Consider the following 16,266-nt stretch of genomic DNA (forward strand, 5'->3'; position numbering starts at 1 on the left):
AGCAGCTGTTAAATACATATACATACACCCATTTTATTCTTAAAAATACATTCCAAACTGCAAATGACTTCTGGCCCCTTTAAACGCCACAGTTAATAATGTTTATCTTCAGGGTCTCCTAATACTGATAAACCACAATAAACCGCATTGCGATCTTTCTATAAGACTTCTGTTGGACAAAAGATTAATACATTTTTAGGTTAACATTTCAAGAGCCTATTCTATAAGCAATGTTTAATTGCTTTGCAAGTTTCTAGAGCTGAGAATGTGATTTTCAACTCACAGTATATCCAAATTCATATAATCTTGACGGAATTCTATAGGAGGAGCCAGACTGTCATTCTCTCAGAAACACAAGATGAGACAAAGGTTTTGGCCTCATTCAAGTCAAGTCGAGCTGCTACCATGAATGAAGGGAATCACACTCCTTTAGTTGTCCTCTAATTTTATCTAAGGCAAATATGCAGTGCAAACATGATTAACAAATAAGAACAAATGCCCAACAAGCAAAAGGGGGTATTCGACCAGGTTTTAACCACTAGTGCTTAAATTTAGGACATGGTACTGAGGCTATGTTGAGTACAGATTCTGTACATATATGGCTATGTCCCCTATTAAAATAAAAATGCAATTAGTTTTTCACCTTCAGGGAAATTTGGGGCATAAGTACTATCACATTACTTAACTGCCAAAAAGCCAAAACCTAATTTTAGCTTTAACCTTCTATACCATCAAGATTGTTATTAAAGACACTGGCCCGCTATCAAGATGACTATAAAACACCATACACTTTTATATCCTCTAATCCTGTCCACTTTTTTGATTCAAAAAAAAAAAAAGATATACATGTGAAATGATCAAAAGACAGGAACACAAGGAGAGACAAGAATGTCTGAACCAGAAGGCACCTCCAAGATCATCGAATACGATATTCTTATCTCACAACTGAGGAAGCTGAGACCTAACTATCTCTAAATTAGCTCCACGACGAACTGGGATCCAGGTCTGTGTAACCTTCCACTGGAATAAGAAAGAAAAGGGAATCTGTGAGAAACAAGGAAACCCACACAGAACAGTCTCTGGGCTCCAGGAAAGTAGCTGTAGCGGGCTGCTGACTACCCTCTGCGCTTTCTCTTATGCTTATCTGTGGCAGACACACAGCCCATCACCCAAGAGACACCTCCTCCCCTCAAACTCGCCAAGAGTCCCGGTTCCTCCCGGACAGCAAGCAGTGTCTAGGCCTAGGAAATGACACATGATGTGCGTTACACCAAGCCCGGCACCCACTCCTGTGGGACAGACACAGAGAATTCAAGCAAACGCGACGTCAGACAAAAAGGGGATGGAAGCTTCTGGGAGAGAGTCTGTTCTCCGTCAGGCAAGCACTGGAGTAGGAACTGCTTGCTCTTGCCTACTTCCTCCTTCGTGCCTCGGAAAGAGATGTGATGCGACCACTGAAGCGGCCATTTTGTGACCTGGTGGCAGTATGGAAACACGCGAAAGGCGGCTGAGAACCTGGCTGAGGGCTCTGCGGGGCAGCTGGATCGCCCCAGACCACCTACTTCTGAAGTTCCCTGAAGTTTTCTGAAACACACAGTAATAAATGGCTTATGGTTTAAGCCTCTTCTTTGGCTTTCTATTAACTACTGCTGGAAGCAGTACTGAATTTAAAAAAAAATTTTTTTTCCCTGGGCCGTTCCCTGGCGTTCCAGCGGGTTAGGATGAGCGCTTTCACTGCCAGGGGCCCTGGGTTCGATCCCCAGTCAGGCAACAGAGATCCAACAAGCAGTATGGCACAGCCAAAAAAAAAAAAAAAAGATAAAACAAAATCTTGTGTGCCCTGTTGTAATCTTCCTGCCACATCACTACCATTAAAAGTGTTTATTCTGCTCATATACATGCCACTAAAAAAAGTGTTATATTTCTCCTGCATAATTAACAGCATGTGTGCATACTAAGTCACTTCAGACATGTCCAACTCCTTGCGGCCCTATGAACTGCAGCCCACCAGGCTCTTCTGTTCACGGGATTCTCCAGGCAAGAATACTGCAGTGGGTTGCCAGTGGTCTCTCCAGGGGATCTTCCTGACTCAGGGATCGAACTTGCGTCTCATTTGTCTCCTGCATTGGCAAAAGGGTTCTTTACCACTAGCACCACCTGAGAAGTCACACATAATTAATAGAGACCAGTTCAATTACTTTATAGTTACAAAACATCTCAACTATGACCCTATTAAAATAAATGTCATCATAGACAAAACATAAGGGAAAGAAACATGATTGTGAATCATTTTTTCTTGATTATGACTTTGATCCTTCCTTCTGCCATCTCAAATCCTTTTTGGAAATGAGTATCACATAAGTAACAAAATGATGAATAAGATTTATTTGAACTAAACTCCTCTGCTCCTTTAATCATAATTGCTGCTTCAGTTGCTTCAGTTGTGTCCAACTGTTTGTGACCCCATGGACTGTAGCCTGCCAGGCTCCTCTGTCCATGGGATTCTCCAGGCAAGAATACTGGTGTGGGTTGCCATGCCTTCCTCCAGGGAATCTTCCCACCCCAGCAATGGAACCCAGGTCTCGTGCATTACAGGCAGATTCTTTACCACTGAGCCACCAGGAAAGCCCTTAATCATAACTGTTAGTAAATGATTAAATATTAAAATTTCATTCTTGAATTTACAGCCCCCAAAGTGGCCGAGTCAATATTTTCACATACGGATGTTTGTAATGGAAGCCTGGAGACTTATCAGTACTACACCAAATTCATGGCATTGCTGTTTTCTCCTTTACAGGTTATAATAGAATTTGAATACTGATAAGACATTAAAAGTCAGACTATCCAGTACAGCTATTTCAATAGTAATTTTAACTGTATTTTGATGGAACTCTGTCAAATATATGTCCACCTCCATAACCCCAGTTGCACCCCCCTCTGTACTTTCCTAGGTCCCATTTTTCTGTATTCACCCCACAATATTCCTCTGGCTCCCAACACTCATCTCCACGCTGCCCACAGCCAGTTCAGTTCTGCCTACACCAGCTCTGTGATCACTAACATCTACCCCACTCACAGCCTCCCTGGTTGAAAGAAACAGACAACAGCCACAAACATCTCTTCTCTCAAGGGTGCTACCATCTTTCCCCTGCTGTCTTTCAAGGAATGAAACAGCTGAGGACCCTGATTGTGAGCACAGATAAAAAAGAGTATGAATATATAGATTTATATGAATGATGTATGTGGGCTCAGTGCGTTCTTAACTTAAAAAAAAAAAAAACAGAACCGATGCTTTTTTTTTTTTTGGTAAGCTATAAAGCACTTTTGGGCTTCCCAGGTGGCTCAGTAGTAAAGAATCTGCCTGCCAATGCAGGAGACACAGGAGACACTGGTTCGAATCCTGGGTTGGGAGATTCCTGGAGGAGGAAATGGCAACACATTCCAGTATTCTCGCCTGGAGAATCCCATGGACAGAGGAGTCTAGCAGGCTACAGTCCACAAGGCTGCAAAGGGTCAGACACAATTGAGCACACACACACACAAAAGCGCTTTTATTGACTCCTCCTTTGTGTCTACCCTTCACCCACCACTCTCCGAGGTTACTTAATCTTCTCCCCTTGTGGATTCAGGACCACATGGCTCATCCCACAAGATAGCATATTTCCTTCTTCCCAACAAGTTAATCAGCTAAGATGGAAACATTATTTTATTGCTACAGATTGTCTATGTTAGACTACTCTAAAAATATGTTAGAACATGGCACCAGTTTATATCAGCAATATCAAATTCTCATGATTTACCCTGAAACTACCATGCTGACATCTCCTCTGATGGCACAAAAGCAATGAAAGGCAAAACTGCTGGCGATTTAGCGTCAATTATGGCAAGGGTCCACACTGTACTAGCAGGAATTACATTCTTCACAGTCTGTCAATCGGTTTTTTAAATATTGATTTTATATTATTTATTTGGCTGCACCAGGGTCTTAGTTGCAGCATGCAGGAAAGGCATATGGGATCTAGTTCTCTGACCAGGGATCAAACCTGGGCTCCCTGAATTGGGAGCATGGAATCTGAGTCACTGGACCACCAGCAAAGTCCCTATCAATCTTTTTTTTTTTTAATAATTTATTTTTTATTGAAGGATAATTGCTTTACAGAATTTTGTTGTTTTCTGTTAAACTTCAACATGAGTCAGCCCTAGGTATACATATATTCCCTCCCTTTTGAACTTCCCTCCCATTTCTCCCCATCCCACCCCCCTAGGTTGATACAGAGCCCCTGTTTGAGATTCCTTAGCTAAATAGCAAATACCCATTGGCTATCTATTTTACATATGGTAATATAAGTTTCCATGTTACTCTTTCTCCTACCAATCATTTTTAAAAAGCCAGTTTCACTTAACAATGTCCTTGATAAAATAGTAAAAGTTATTAATTATTAAATCTCACTCTTGAGAACTTGATCTTTTTAATAATCCGTGTGATGAAATGGGACCATTTCATCATATCTAATATGTACAAAAAGCATTTCTACATACCTAATACAATGGCCATCTTAAGGAAAAGCATTTATGCAATTGAGTTGTGAGCTGAACTATACACTTTTCCATAGAATACCATTTCTGCTGAAAGAATGGCTGGCAGACAACTTATTATTATGTATAGTTATTCAGACTTAGGTACTTGGCAGACATTTTCTCTAAAGTAGATACAGTGAGCCTGACACTTCAAGGAAAGAACTGACAATACCTGTTGCTGATGATAAAATTTGAGTTTTCAAGAAAAAATTAGAATTTTGGAAAACTTGAACTGGATACCAAAATCTTGACTGCTCCTCAATTCTAAAGACTTTTTGGATGAGATTAATGGTTGTATTGATGAATACTATGTAAACAAATGTGTCAACATTTGAAAGATCTGCAGAACTCAACAATTATTTTTAAAATGACCAATGTACAATGTTATAAAACCACAAGCTGGTCAAAGATCCATCCAAAGTACAAGATGGACCAATAGATTTTTCCGTTACGGAGTAGCACAAAAAATTCATTGACAATGTTCAGATTCAACACCACAACTAACTCTTAAGAACATCTTTCTAAACAAAAAAAAGAGGCCAAGGGGGAAAAAAAGAATCTACCATTTGCTGAGTCTTGACATATTAAAAAATATACACAATTACATGAAAAAGACACTAAAATACCCCACCTTTTCTCTACTATGTATCTGTGTATAAGTGGGGTTTCTTCATATATTTCAAACAAAGCAACATATCACAATAGGCTGAATGCAAAAGCAGCTATGAAAAACACCAGTGGTCTTCTATTAAGCAATGCATTAGAGAGTGGCAAAACATAAAACCATCTCACACTTATCACTGTATTTTTGTTTTGGAATATTTTTTTCATTAAAGTATGTTATTCATGTTAACCTTTCATGAGTTTGTTGTTTTCAAGTGGATAAGTATTTTAAAACATTTCAGACTTTTAATTTCTAATATGTTAAATATTGATACAGTCCACATAAACAAAAGATCTTTGGGGCATCAATAATTTGTAAAGAATGCAAAAGTGTCCCAACACCAAAATGTTAGAAAACCTTTGGTTTTCAACACCACAAAAAAAAGAATGCTTATATGCGTGTGTATATAAGAGAACAAGCACCTGAGAAGGAGTCAGAAGGTCCCAGCTCCCGGTCCACTTGCTTCAGGATTTGGATAAATTAATCTAAGGTCTTAGTTTCTTCATCTGTGAAATGGGTTATTCATGTCTTGTTCTGAGGATTAAAGACAAAATATGTCAGAACAGTTGATACAGTACAGGTATACTGTTATTGTTACAAGATCTCAAAGTTAAGAGTTTTAACCTTGTGACCATATTTCTAAAAAATTCTCTATTCTTAAATTTTTTTGCTAAATGCAGAACTTACAGAAAATGCAAAGTGGAGATTTTTTGATTAGTCAATTAGTTCAAATGTCCAACCACATAACTTTACTGTATTAAATTTAGCCCTTGACAGTTATAATTGGTAATGTGTATATCCTAATTATTACAGATATTTCCAAATACACACAGAAGTACAGAAAATTGTAACAAACCCCCATGTACTCTTAAAAATTACCAAAAAATTGTCAATATTATTTCAGTTCATAGGAAATGTGTGTATGCCTATTCTGATGTTTTTAAAAACAAGTATTAGGCATCATTTCATTTTGTCTATAAATACTCCCATATGTATCTTTTTAACAGATGAGAATTTAACATAACCCCAATACCATTAACATAGAAATGAACTCTATAGTTTTATTCTTAAATATCACCTAAAACATGCAATGCTAAGTCACTTCAGTAATGTCTGACTCTTTGCGACCCCATGGACGGTAGCCCATCAGGCTCCTCTGTCCATGGGATTTTCCAGGCAAGAATACTGGAGAGGATATTGTAAAGTAATTAGCCTACAACTAATAAAAATAAATGTAAAAAAATAAATAAATAAAACATTCAAAAAAAGAATACTGGAGAGGGTTGTCATGACCCTCTCCAACCTAAAACATACTCTATGTTCTAATTTCCTGATTGTCTCCCAAAAAAAGTCTTCATTAGTTTTTAGTTGTTCTGTAGGATCAAAATATTCTCAACAATTCAGTTACAAGTAATACAAGATTTTCAGTTAAAGACAAGAACGAAGCAGAAATAACACCATGCTCTATATACATGTACGGTTTACAAAATCAAGTCAAGAACTATTCTCCAGGGAAATGTGCTTCTTCTCCAACAAAACAACACACAAAAATAACAAGAGACACCCACCACAAAAAAGGCCAAACTGGGGACACGTCAGTACTCTGAGAAGTGACCAGAAGAGGACACACTCAGCTGATCAGGAAGGGCAGGGACTGTAGGAAGCCACCACCTGCCCTTTTGGAAGGGATGGGGTCGGACCAGCCCCATGGTCAGGCAGGCTGGAGGGAAGGTCAGGGTCTGGGTTCCAGAGTGACAGTACAGCTCAAACAAGCCCACTATCCAAAAGGCTGGATGGCAACCACCTGCGGTTTCAACTCAGAGCTCAAAACTCAGTACTCTGGGACTTCCCTGGTGGTCCAGTGGTTTTAAGACTCTCTGCTCCCAACACTGGGGGCACAGGTTCGATCCCTGGTCAGGGAACTAAGATCCCACATGGCACATGGCACATCCAAAATAAATTAATTAAATATGAAAAGATAATTGTTAAAAAAAAAAAAAAACCACAGTGTTCTAAGCTAGAAATAGAATATCATCACAATAAACTACCTGTGACAATTCAATTTATTCAGCAAACATTTGTCAAAAAAGTCAATTCTACTAGGCACATCTTAGGATATGAGCTATAATAGTTTTGTGTATAATTATTCAGTGAGACAATAAGCAGCATATACTTCTCTACATATTACTTTCCCCATTAATTTTAAGGGGAAGAACAGACAAATTTAATATTAATACCTTGCCACATACATGACAAGTTATAGTGCAAAACCTGCAATTTGGCCCACCCCTCACCCAGACATTAAAACATATGAATTCTACTGTTCTTCCCAAATACTTTTCACGATTACATATCACATTAGCTTTTATCATACATATCACAGACTCCAAGCATTTACATCTACAATTTCTTTTCTAAATGGAGTATTTAGTTGAAGACTGACATGTACACACTGCTCTATTTAAAATGGATAATCAACAATGACCTAGTGTAGCGCACAGGGAACTCTGCTCAATGTTATGTGGCAACCTGGATGGGAGGGAAGTTTGGGGGAGAATGGATACATGTATATGTATGGCTGAGTCCTTTCACAGTTCACTTGAAACTATCACAACACTGTTAGTCAGCTATACTCCAACATAAAATAAAAAGTTAAAAAATAATAAAAATAAATGGAGTATTCAGAAGGAAATTAAGGAAAGGCTAAAGAATCTCCCACCTCCTCTGAAAATCGTTTTCTTTTCCATAGGCTTAACCCAAGTGTGTCAGAATGAATTGTAAATGAAAACTGGTCAGATGCATACAGAAAATTTTAAGAAATGTGGTTCTATAGGCACATAAATCCTTTTAGGAATCGTTTACCTCAATTCTACCTATCAGGTTTTTTTTTGTTGTGTGTGTGTGTCTTTTTTAAGTTTAAAACTACAGAAAAAGTAGAGAAGGAGAGAACACATTTCTTAAAGAATACTTAAGAAGTACTTCATGAATGTGTTCCAAAATATGAAAGAGTCACTAAGGAATTTTTTAGCTGCCACTATAAAGGACATCTTGTCAATAACAACAAAAGCTGGCAGTCAGACAACTGCAGAGTCCAGACTTCCCCATTTCAGAACTGACACTTTTGTATCGGGTCTACTATCTGCAGAAAGACAGTAAAAGTCCTAAGTTTAAGATAATATTTCCAGTGAGACCACTAAGTCCCCTACCAACCTGTAAGGAGAATGATTAAGTTCACAGAGCACAACGCAGCCCAAATGTACCATGCAGACGAGGCCTGGAGGGAATGTCACCCTTGACCTCATTTTCTGGTAACTAAGCTGAAGAGCCGACTTATACTTTCTGCCCATCTTCAGTTTTGTGTGCCCTCATACAACGTGTATCATCAAAACAAACTGTCCTTGGAGTTTAGCTTCCCTTTATAGCACTGTTGTGATTACTGTTCCAAATGGAGAATATACCTAAGTATACAGCCCAATACATCACAACTCTAAGTAAACTGGAAAGAATGACATTAACCTCACTGCAAAAACATGAGCTTTTTAGCAGACAACAGCAGCAGAATTGCATAAAAATTGTTAACGAGGAGTTGAAAACTCAAAGCCTGCATGCTTCCATCTACAAAATATTATGTAGGTTTCTTTTAAAAAATTGGTTAAAGATGGAGTCGATGACTGTGTAGATGTCTGTTCAAATTGGTTTGGGCTGCAAATAAATATTAAAAAGTTAAATCATTAACATTATTCACCAGGCATATCACAGGCAAAACAGGTCATTCACAAAGTAAGGAGGGCTGTAATGAGCACTCTGTAATTTCCTTGTCTCTGATCATTCCTATTTTCACAAGACATCACTCTCTGACATCAGATTTTCCATGAAGTGTTTACTTGTTTATTGCCCTTCTCCCACTAGAATGTAAATTCCATAAGGGCAAAAACCTTATCTTACTTTCCACTCTTTGCCGGGTTCAGAGAACAGTGCCAAGCACACAGCAGAGGTTCCAAACAGAACTGCTGAATGAAGGGGTGGTTGAATGGCCACCCCCTGCTCCGCCCCTTCCTTTCCTCCTTACACAGGTTAACCATCCTTTGAGGTCAGGGTCAAATTCTACTACCTCTATGAAAAACATCTCCCATTGCTCCAATCATACCATGAACGCCGCCCCTGCCTGCTGTCTGATAACTGTTTATCTTTGCATTTGTATATAGCTCCCTTAAAATTCTCATAATCCTCATTAAGGGCATGGACCGTGCCCCTACGTTTCAGTATCCACCTAAGGACCCATACATAGTCTACCACTAATAAATGCTCAGCTTGACTGACTCATACCTATAGTTAATCCAGAAATCAACTGAGTTAATAGTTTCACCTTTTTATAACCTAACCCTCCTTTTCCAATAACTCAACTGAAATTGCAGTGGGTCCCCTCTAGTTTAAACTTATTTTTGGCAACTTCAAGCTTTACATTCTCATATATGTAACTATAACTGCTCATAATTCACTTTATCCATCCCTCCCCCAAGATTAATTTTTGTATATATATAAAAAAAAAAACCTTGTGACTTTTTTGGTGATACCTTCAAATGAAGTATCTAACCCCAATCAAGAAGGAAGTTGGAGTTTCATTACTTTCTTCCTGTTGCTGAGGTACTGGAGGATATTTTTTCTTTTTATGCCTTTTTCCTTTCATGTCAAGATGGATCCCATTTCCTTCTTTCCTGATCATAGCCCTGGCAAGTTTTTCTTATTGCTTTGTACCTGTCCTTGGTAATCTGCCTTAGATCCTCCTTTCTGAGCCACTCCTGTTTCCTCTAGTCACTTATTTGATCAGATTTCAAACTTTTCAAATGAGACTAGCCTCTTCTTAAAGCTTGAGCCTGCTTCTTTAAATTTGGCCATCCCTTCACAAAGCCAACCAAACCCCGGTCATCTGGGCTAAATGAAATGTACAAAAATATCAGATTATCCACAACACAAGAAAATCAGAAAAAAAATTGACATCTGGCTTTGGAATATACCATGTGGCTTTGGGCAAGATTTACTTTCTTAAAGCTTTTGCTTAAGCCATCACCGTTAGTAACAATGTCTTTTACCATAGTGGAATATCTGTCTCAATTTTAAATTTTGATGCAGTTTTTTCAAAAAGCCAATCAAATATCAACTGAGGTTTTTCCTATGAAGTCTTTAACTCGTTTTTTTCAATCTGTTGAAAACTATCATAAAATCTGGTTTCTGTTTCCCCTGATTTATTTCCTCCCTGTTCCTGGACTTCTGATCCAAATCAGCTTACCCTATATTAATTTACTTCTTTAATTTAAAGTACCATTTGCTTGAGAATGAAAAGCATTCTAATAACACTAAATGTCTAATGAAATTTTCAGTCCAAATAACACTGGATAGAAGACTCTTTTTTTTTTTTTTTTAAGCTACTGAAGGAAAAGTTGGGTTTCTAGGATAAATTACACTGGTAATTCTAGCAAATTTATATTTAGTGGGTTATTATGATTGGCTGAAAAATAGAAAAACATTAAAGAGCTATGCAAGTCAGCTTTGTCAATATATAATCCCATAGGCCAAAAACTATGAAATTAAATTCTCAGTACAGGCATTTATAGAAAAGAGCATCAAAACAAACTCACACATCAACCCTGGCCCCTTTTCCTGACCCCAGCCTAAACTCTGCACAGTCTCACACTTGATTGCTGTTGCCTCACTTCCACAAATGAGTTTTTAATGTTTAAGAAAAAGAACTAGGTTAACAGGTTCTTCTCTTTTGCCCCCTTTTCAGCTTCTGTCTTTGAGCTCTTGGCCAAAGAGATCCCTAATCCTCAATTTTACATGACTGTTTTCACTTTACAGGTATTCAATTATTTTACATTCAAATGCACACTTACATAGAGCTTGAACCTACTCTTTTTCATGTTAATCACCATATTACCAGCAGAATTGAGAATAAACTCATTTTTGTGGTTCCCCCTCATAAAGAACTTTGGGAAGTATAAATTATTTTACCTAAAAACCAACTTTTGGGCTGGTGTCTTTTAGGCCAAGTTTTTATACAGGATGTTAAATGTTAATCCCCAAAACTTTTTTAAACAAGATTTCACAGTCATCAAATTCAGTTAAGTTCCAGAACTTTACTTAAAAAATAAAAACAAACTCAGGATGCCTAGTCACACTTTGACTAATATACCCAGACAAAGCCCCAAATTCTCAGTTTTTCAATATACCTTCTCCAGGCTGCAGCACAAGTCTCAATTAACTACGGCCTCCCAAGCTATTTGTCCACCATACACATCATTTCTCAAGGAAAAATAAATAATTCCCAAGTGACTGATTCAACTGGTAAGAATTCTTTCCTTCTTTTAAAAATTTACCTTAACTTCAAAAATCTCTTTTCTTGATGCAGTTCAGAAAAGAGTGTAAATCCCCTGAGGAAAACAGTTGTCACCTATGTGCGCTCAAAACATGAGTGGCTTAAAGAGACATTTTCTGACAGTCTAAGTTCCCCAAATACTAGTCATAAGGTCTTTCATGGATGGTAAATTTTACACACACACAAAAGAAAGGAAAGAAACATACCTGGTCATTTTCTAAACAGGTTTGATAGGTTTGATTCCTTTGTAAGAGCAGAGTATTTACTTATAATCTTTTAAAGCACAAGTGGCAGCCAGGAGAGTGGGTAAATAAAACCTTCAGAGAGGTTTAAAAACCCTGCATCTTAACTCACTTCCCCTTGATTTCAGGAGCCAGTACTGCAAAGCCCACGGCAAATGAGATTATGTAACAGGTTTTTCCTCTCTCCACTTTATTCATCACCGGCTGATCGGAGGTGTGCTTTCTCCAAACGAGTTGAGACTCCTAGGACTTTATTTAGGACGGCTGAAGTTGAGGTTTGATACATTTTCTTAGGATTTTGCAGCATCCATTCATTTAAATATCTATTTGTATTTTTCTCAAGTGAGAAAACACAGTAACAGTGTAGTTGCTGTTGTAATTTCAAGGAAATAAACGCAGCTGCACCTGAAAACTTCCGTTTTGCACAAATATTTTCCTCCCCTGTGTTTCATTCCATGAAACTGCACATGATATACACAGACCTTCACTCGTCTCCCGGGGCTTCTTCCCTTCTCACGTTTTACGGTTGGTGCAGATAAAGAAGTCGTCCCTGGCGCACCGGGCCCCCCAACACCCGGCCTCGGGGGGAGAGGGGGGTCCCCGGAGGAAAAGCGAGTGGGTTGAAAAGCGCAGCCCGGTCACCACTCAGGTGGCCCCGCCGCTCACACGGAAGGCGAGCTGGGGATAATGGGGACAGTCAGGCCGGGGCCCCTCTTGGCAGGCGTGTTGTGTAACACTCGCGCCTGGAAGTGAGCAGCTTGGCCCGCGAAGGGACCGCGTCCGGTGGCGGCTCCTGGCGGCGGCACCCGGCCGCCCGGCCCGCTCGGCCCGAGCCCGCGCGCCCGCCGCCGCCGCCCCGACCCCGCGCGGGCCGGGCCGGGCCGGGCCCCCCCCCACACCCCCCTCGCGCCTCTGCTTCCCACGCGCTCGCCGCTCGGGGCCGCGATCGCCCCCACCCCGCCCTCGACCCCGGGCCCGGCCGCCGGGAGGGCAGCGCCGGCGGGGCGCGCGGACCGGCGTCCATGCTGCCGGCGCGGCGGGAGCCCGGCCCCGCGCCCACCCGCCCCGCGGTCCGCGCGCCCACTTACTTTCGGGGCCGCTGACCTCGCGGCTCCCTCGGGGGGGCGGGGGGGAAACGAAAGTTGTCACGGCGTCTCCCCGCGGGGCCCCCTCGCCTCCCGGACCCGCGAGGCGCCGCGGCGGAGCCGGGAGGGCTTGCTGCGCTCCCGCCCGCGTCCGTCCCGTCGCGCTCTCCTCCGCCTCCTCTTCTTTTCACTATATTATCTTCTCCTGCTCGGAGGGGCGGGTGGGGGCGGGAGGCTTAGGAAGCGAGGAGACGTTTGCAACTTTTCTTCACTCTTTCTCTCCCCCCCACCAACCCCCGATCAGCCTTGAAAAAACACTGTTGAAAGGGGCGAGGAACCTGTGGAGGTGGCGGGGGGGACGCGGAGGGGGTCGGGAGAGGTGATGATAGTCGTTTGGAAAACTGATCAGAGCCCCCCCGCCCCAAACAGAGATACCCAGAAAGAGGGGGAAAGGCGGGGGGTGGGGTGGGATGGGGGGTTGGGGGGAAAGAGAAAGAGTCGCTGGTCAGGAAACTTCAAGCGCGGATGAGGTCATTGGTTTAAAAATAAAGAGATGGCGTCACTTGAAACCAATCCCAGTGAATGAACTCAGCGGAGCCCCGGGGAAAGGAGGAGACAGGCAGGGCAGGGCGGTGGGCGACGGGCGGGGCCGTGCGCCCGCCCGAACCCGGAGCGCGGCTCGGCGCCTGGTCGCGGCCGCTCGGGGAGGGGTTGGGTCACGTTCCGTTCCGGGGCCCGGCGACTCCGGGGCAGGTTCCGCGGGCGCCGCTGGGAGGAGCCGGGTGGCCGGGGGAGGCGGCCCCGCGGCCTCCTCCTTCCGCGCCCGCGCGCCGGCTGCCCCCGGGGCCCCCGATCCCCGACCCTCGGGCCGGGTCTCGGCCGCGTAGGGCTGCGCCCCAACAGGTATTTCAGGGTTTCCCCCTTCTCCCCGCCCCAGCGAGGCGCAGAGCCTTTTCCTCCTCTTTGGGCTGTTTCCAGCTGCCTCCCCAGGGTGAAGAAACGCAAACAATGATTTGAGAGAATTACAATCGCTCTTTTAAAAGTGACGAATCCAAAATGCAGGGCACTGCCGGCTCTTAGGAGAGAGAAGTTACAGGTAATTTAAGAAAAATCACGCTCAGGTGGCTCAGGCAGTCAGCTCTCCCTGTTTGTCATAGAAAGCCCCCACCTGAATGTTCCTAACATTTATGATTTTATTGTGCTTCTATTTACTTATTTCTATTTACATTTGTAAATATAACGAGCACGAGTAGCCTAACATGCTCTTGAAAAGTGTGTCCTTTTCAAGCACTGTGTGCCCGGTGATTGGGCAGCACAGAATCGTCTGTAAATTAGACCAGAGGTTCACCACCTTTTGGGAGGTGCAAGACCCCCGTTGAGTTTACTTCACACACTTCGTGCATTTTAAAATTTGGATTGAAATAGCTTTGTTTTGAAACGGCATTACACACTTTGGGAAATAAGAGACCTGAGCTGGTGACACACCAGGACTTGGAATCACTGGGTAGGACAATCGGAGCTTTATTCTAGTGTTCTTTGAGCATTTGAGCATGAAGCTGCTTCTACTGAGAAGTACTCACGTGGATATCACATAACAGAGATGTGATTAATGACGGAAAAGCACACTCCGAGTGGACTGCTCCATGAGCCAGAATTTGTGTGTAGGAATAAAATATTCCATTTGCAATGTATTAGATTTGGGACGTTGGTTCCCCGAAGACATCTTTGTTGGGAAATGTCCGTTTGGACATTGCCTGAGGGTTTTTGTCGTCTTGTTTTCTGTGGGGCTGTTTTTTTTTTTTTTTTTGGATTGCCAAAATAACTGAGAAGCATGTGTGTGGGGGGGGGGGGGGGTGTTAGAAAAGTGAAACTTGTCTATACTTCTTTTTTGCCTTTAAATCCTGCAGCTAAAGCCCATTCGTTACTATAATCATTTAAGGTCAGTATTAGAGTAAGCCTCTAGGAACTTCCGGACCATCTTTTTTAGGAGGAAAAGGAGTCCATCTGAAGAGGGAAGCGCGAGGGAGCCCTTGAGGCAGTTAAAGCAGCTGAAGGCCATAGATGCAGAGCCGACTTTCTGCCTCTGCCTCTGACCTCCTTAAGCCTTCTGCAGGGGCGAGACGATCTCTTCCGCGGCACGCTGTCCTCTGGTGGCCGGGGGATGTTACTGCAGCTCCAAAGGGATTACTATCTACGCTCTAACAGGTAACCTCTAAAAATCGACTGCCTACAGACCTGCTGTCTTCAGAACAGTTACCGAAGAGAGAGTTGGAGAGGATCTGCATCTCCAGTCTGCTTAGTTGGAGGAGTTGAGATTCGGAAGGAAGGAGAAGAGAGAGAATCCTTGTCCTAGACTAGATCCTGGATCTATTGGATTACATGCTGAGCCCCAGTCGCCTTATTCTGACACATCTTGAAACCTCTCTCTCCTCTTTCTTCATTGACAATTAAATTGGAGCACCTTCCATATGTATGCTATTATGGGAGTCTCCCCCTGTATATCATCTAATTAGGAAAACAACACAAATTAACACCAATTAAAAACCAAATTAATGATTGAGTGGCATACAATATTGGTTTAAAGAGTCCAGCGAACTCTTCATGTCATTGTATGGCAAAAAAACCACCACAATATTGTAAAGATATTATCCTCAAATTAAAATATATTTTAAAAAATTTTTAAGTAAAAAAAAAGAAAGGTAGAGTCCAGAAGAGGAAAGGAGTGATGTTGGCTGTGTTGTCAGGGAAAGCATCTTCTGAAGATCTTTGACTTCATGCTTGAAGGTAGTTAAGATTTAGTTCGGTGTAAGAGGGTTCAGCAGAGGGACTATTATAGATAGGAAATGGCAGAGCAGACATGGAGATGGATTGCATAAAGGGTATTCAGGTGCGGGATGAGTAGACCCCTCTAATAATAGTAGGGGTTGGAGTGTAGCAATTAAGAATTAGGCCAAATTTGAAATGTAGAAGCACATTAAAGAGGTACATGAATGGTTCAATACATAGCTTGTTACTAGTCCAGCAAATAAGCACTGAACAAGTTTACTTCACTAAAGGGTATTTGCCTTCTTGTTCTACTAAGAGAGCTTCTATACATGCCAACAACAAACATATTTTAAATAGTACCATTTACAATTGCTCCAAAGAATGTGAACTACTTAGGTTTAAGTCTAACAAACCATGTGCAGGATCTGTATGCTGAAAATTATAAAATATTGATGAAAGACATTAAAGAAGACCTAAATAATTGGAGTGACTTGCTATATTCATGGCTTGGAAACCCAATAGAGTAAATATGTCAGTTCTTCCAAAATTGACTTATAG

The 16,266-nt window shown here is 41.7% G+C and overlaps 1 protein-coding gene and 1 long non-coding RNA gene across 5 annotated transcripts in view; one reads left to right on the forward strand and one right to left on the reverse strand.

Moving 5' to 3' along the window:
- The window catches only part of DUSP16 (dual specificity phosphatase 16), a 90,410-nt gene extending 76,851 nt beyond the window's left edge, over positions 1-13,559 (reverse strand). The window contains exons 1-2 of one of the 3 annotated variants that reach the window (XM_043882646.1): positions 12,946-13,559; positions 5,665-5,776 (exon numbers count right to left, since the gene is read on the reverse strand). The gene's annotated coding sequence lies outside the window, so the exon portion shown is untranslated. Of the gene's footprint in view, positions 1-5,664; positions 5,777-11,821; positions 12,285-12,339; positions 12,698-12,945 lie in introns of those variants that run through there. The other 2 variants (XM_043882648.1, XM_043882647.1) reach the window with 2 other exon arrangements.
- Positions 13,560-13,569: 10 nt separating this feature from the next.
- Positions 13,570-15,423, forward strand: LOC122680867. Of its 2 annotated transcripts, none has more exons than XR_006336798.1 (2): positions 13,570-14,038; positions 14,930-15,423. It is a non-coding gene; the product is annotated as an uncharacterized LOC122680867 (long non-coding RNA). The 2 variants fall into 2 exon arrangements; XR_006336799.1 differs by having other exon boundaries at positions 13,574-13,845.
- The last annotated feature ends 843 nt before the right edge of the window (positions 15,424-16,266 follow it).

This window comes from Cervus elaphus, chromosome 22, assembly GCF_910594005.1.
Source record: "Cervus elaphus chromosome 22, mCerEla1.1, whole genome shotgun sequence".
In the NCBI taxonomy this organism is placed as follows: domain Eukaryota; kingdom Metazoa; phylum Chordata; class Mammalia; order Artiodactyla; family Cervidae; genus Cervus; species Cervus elaphus.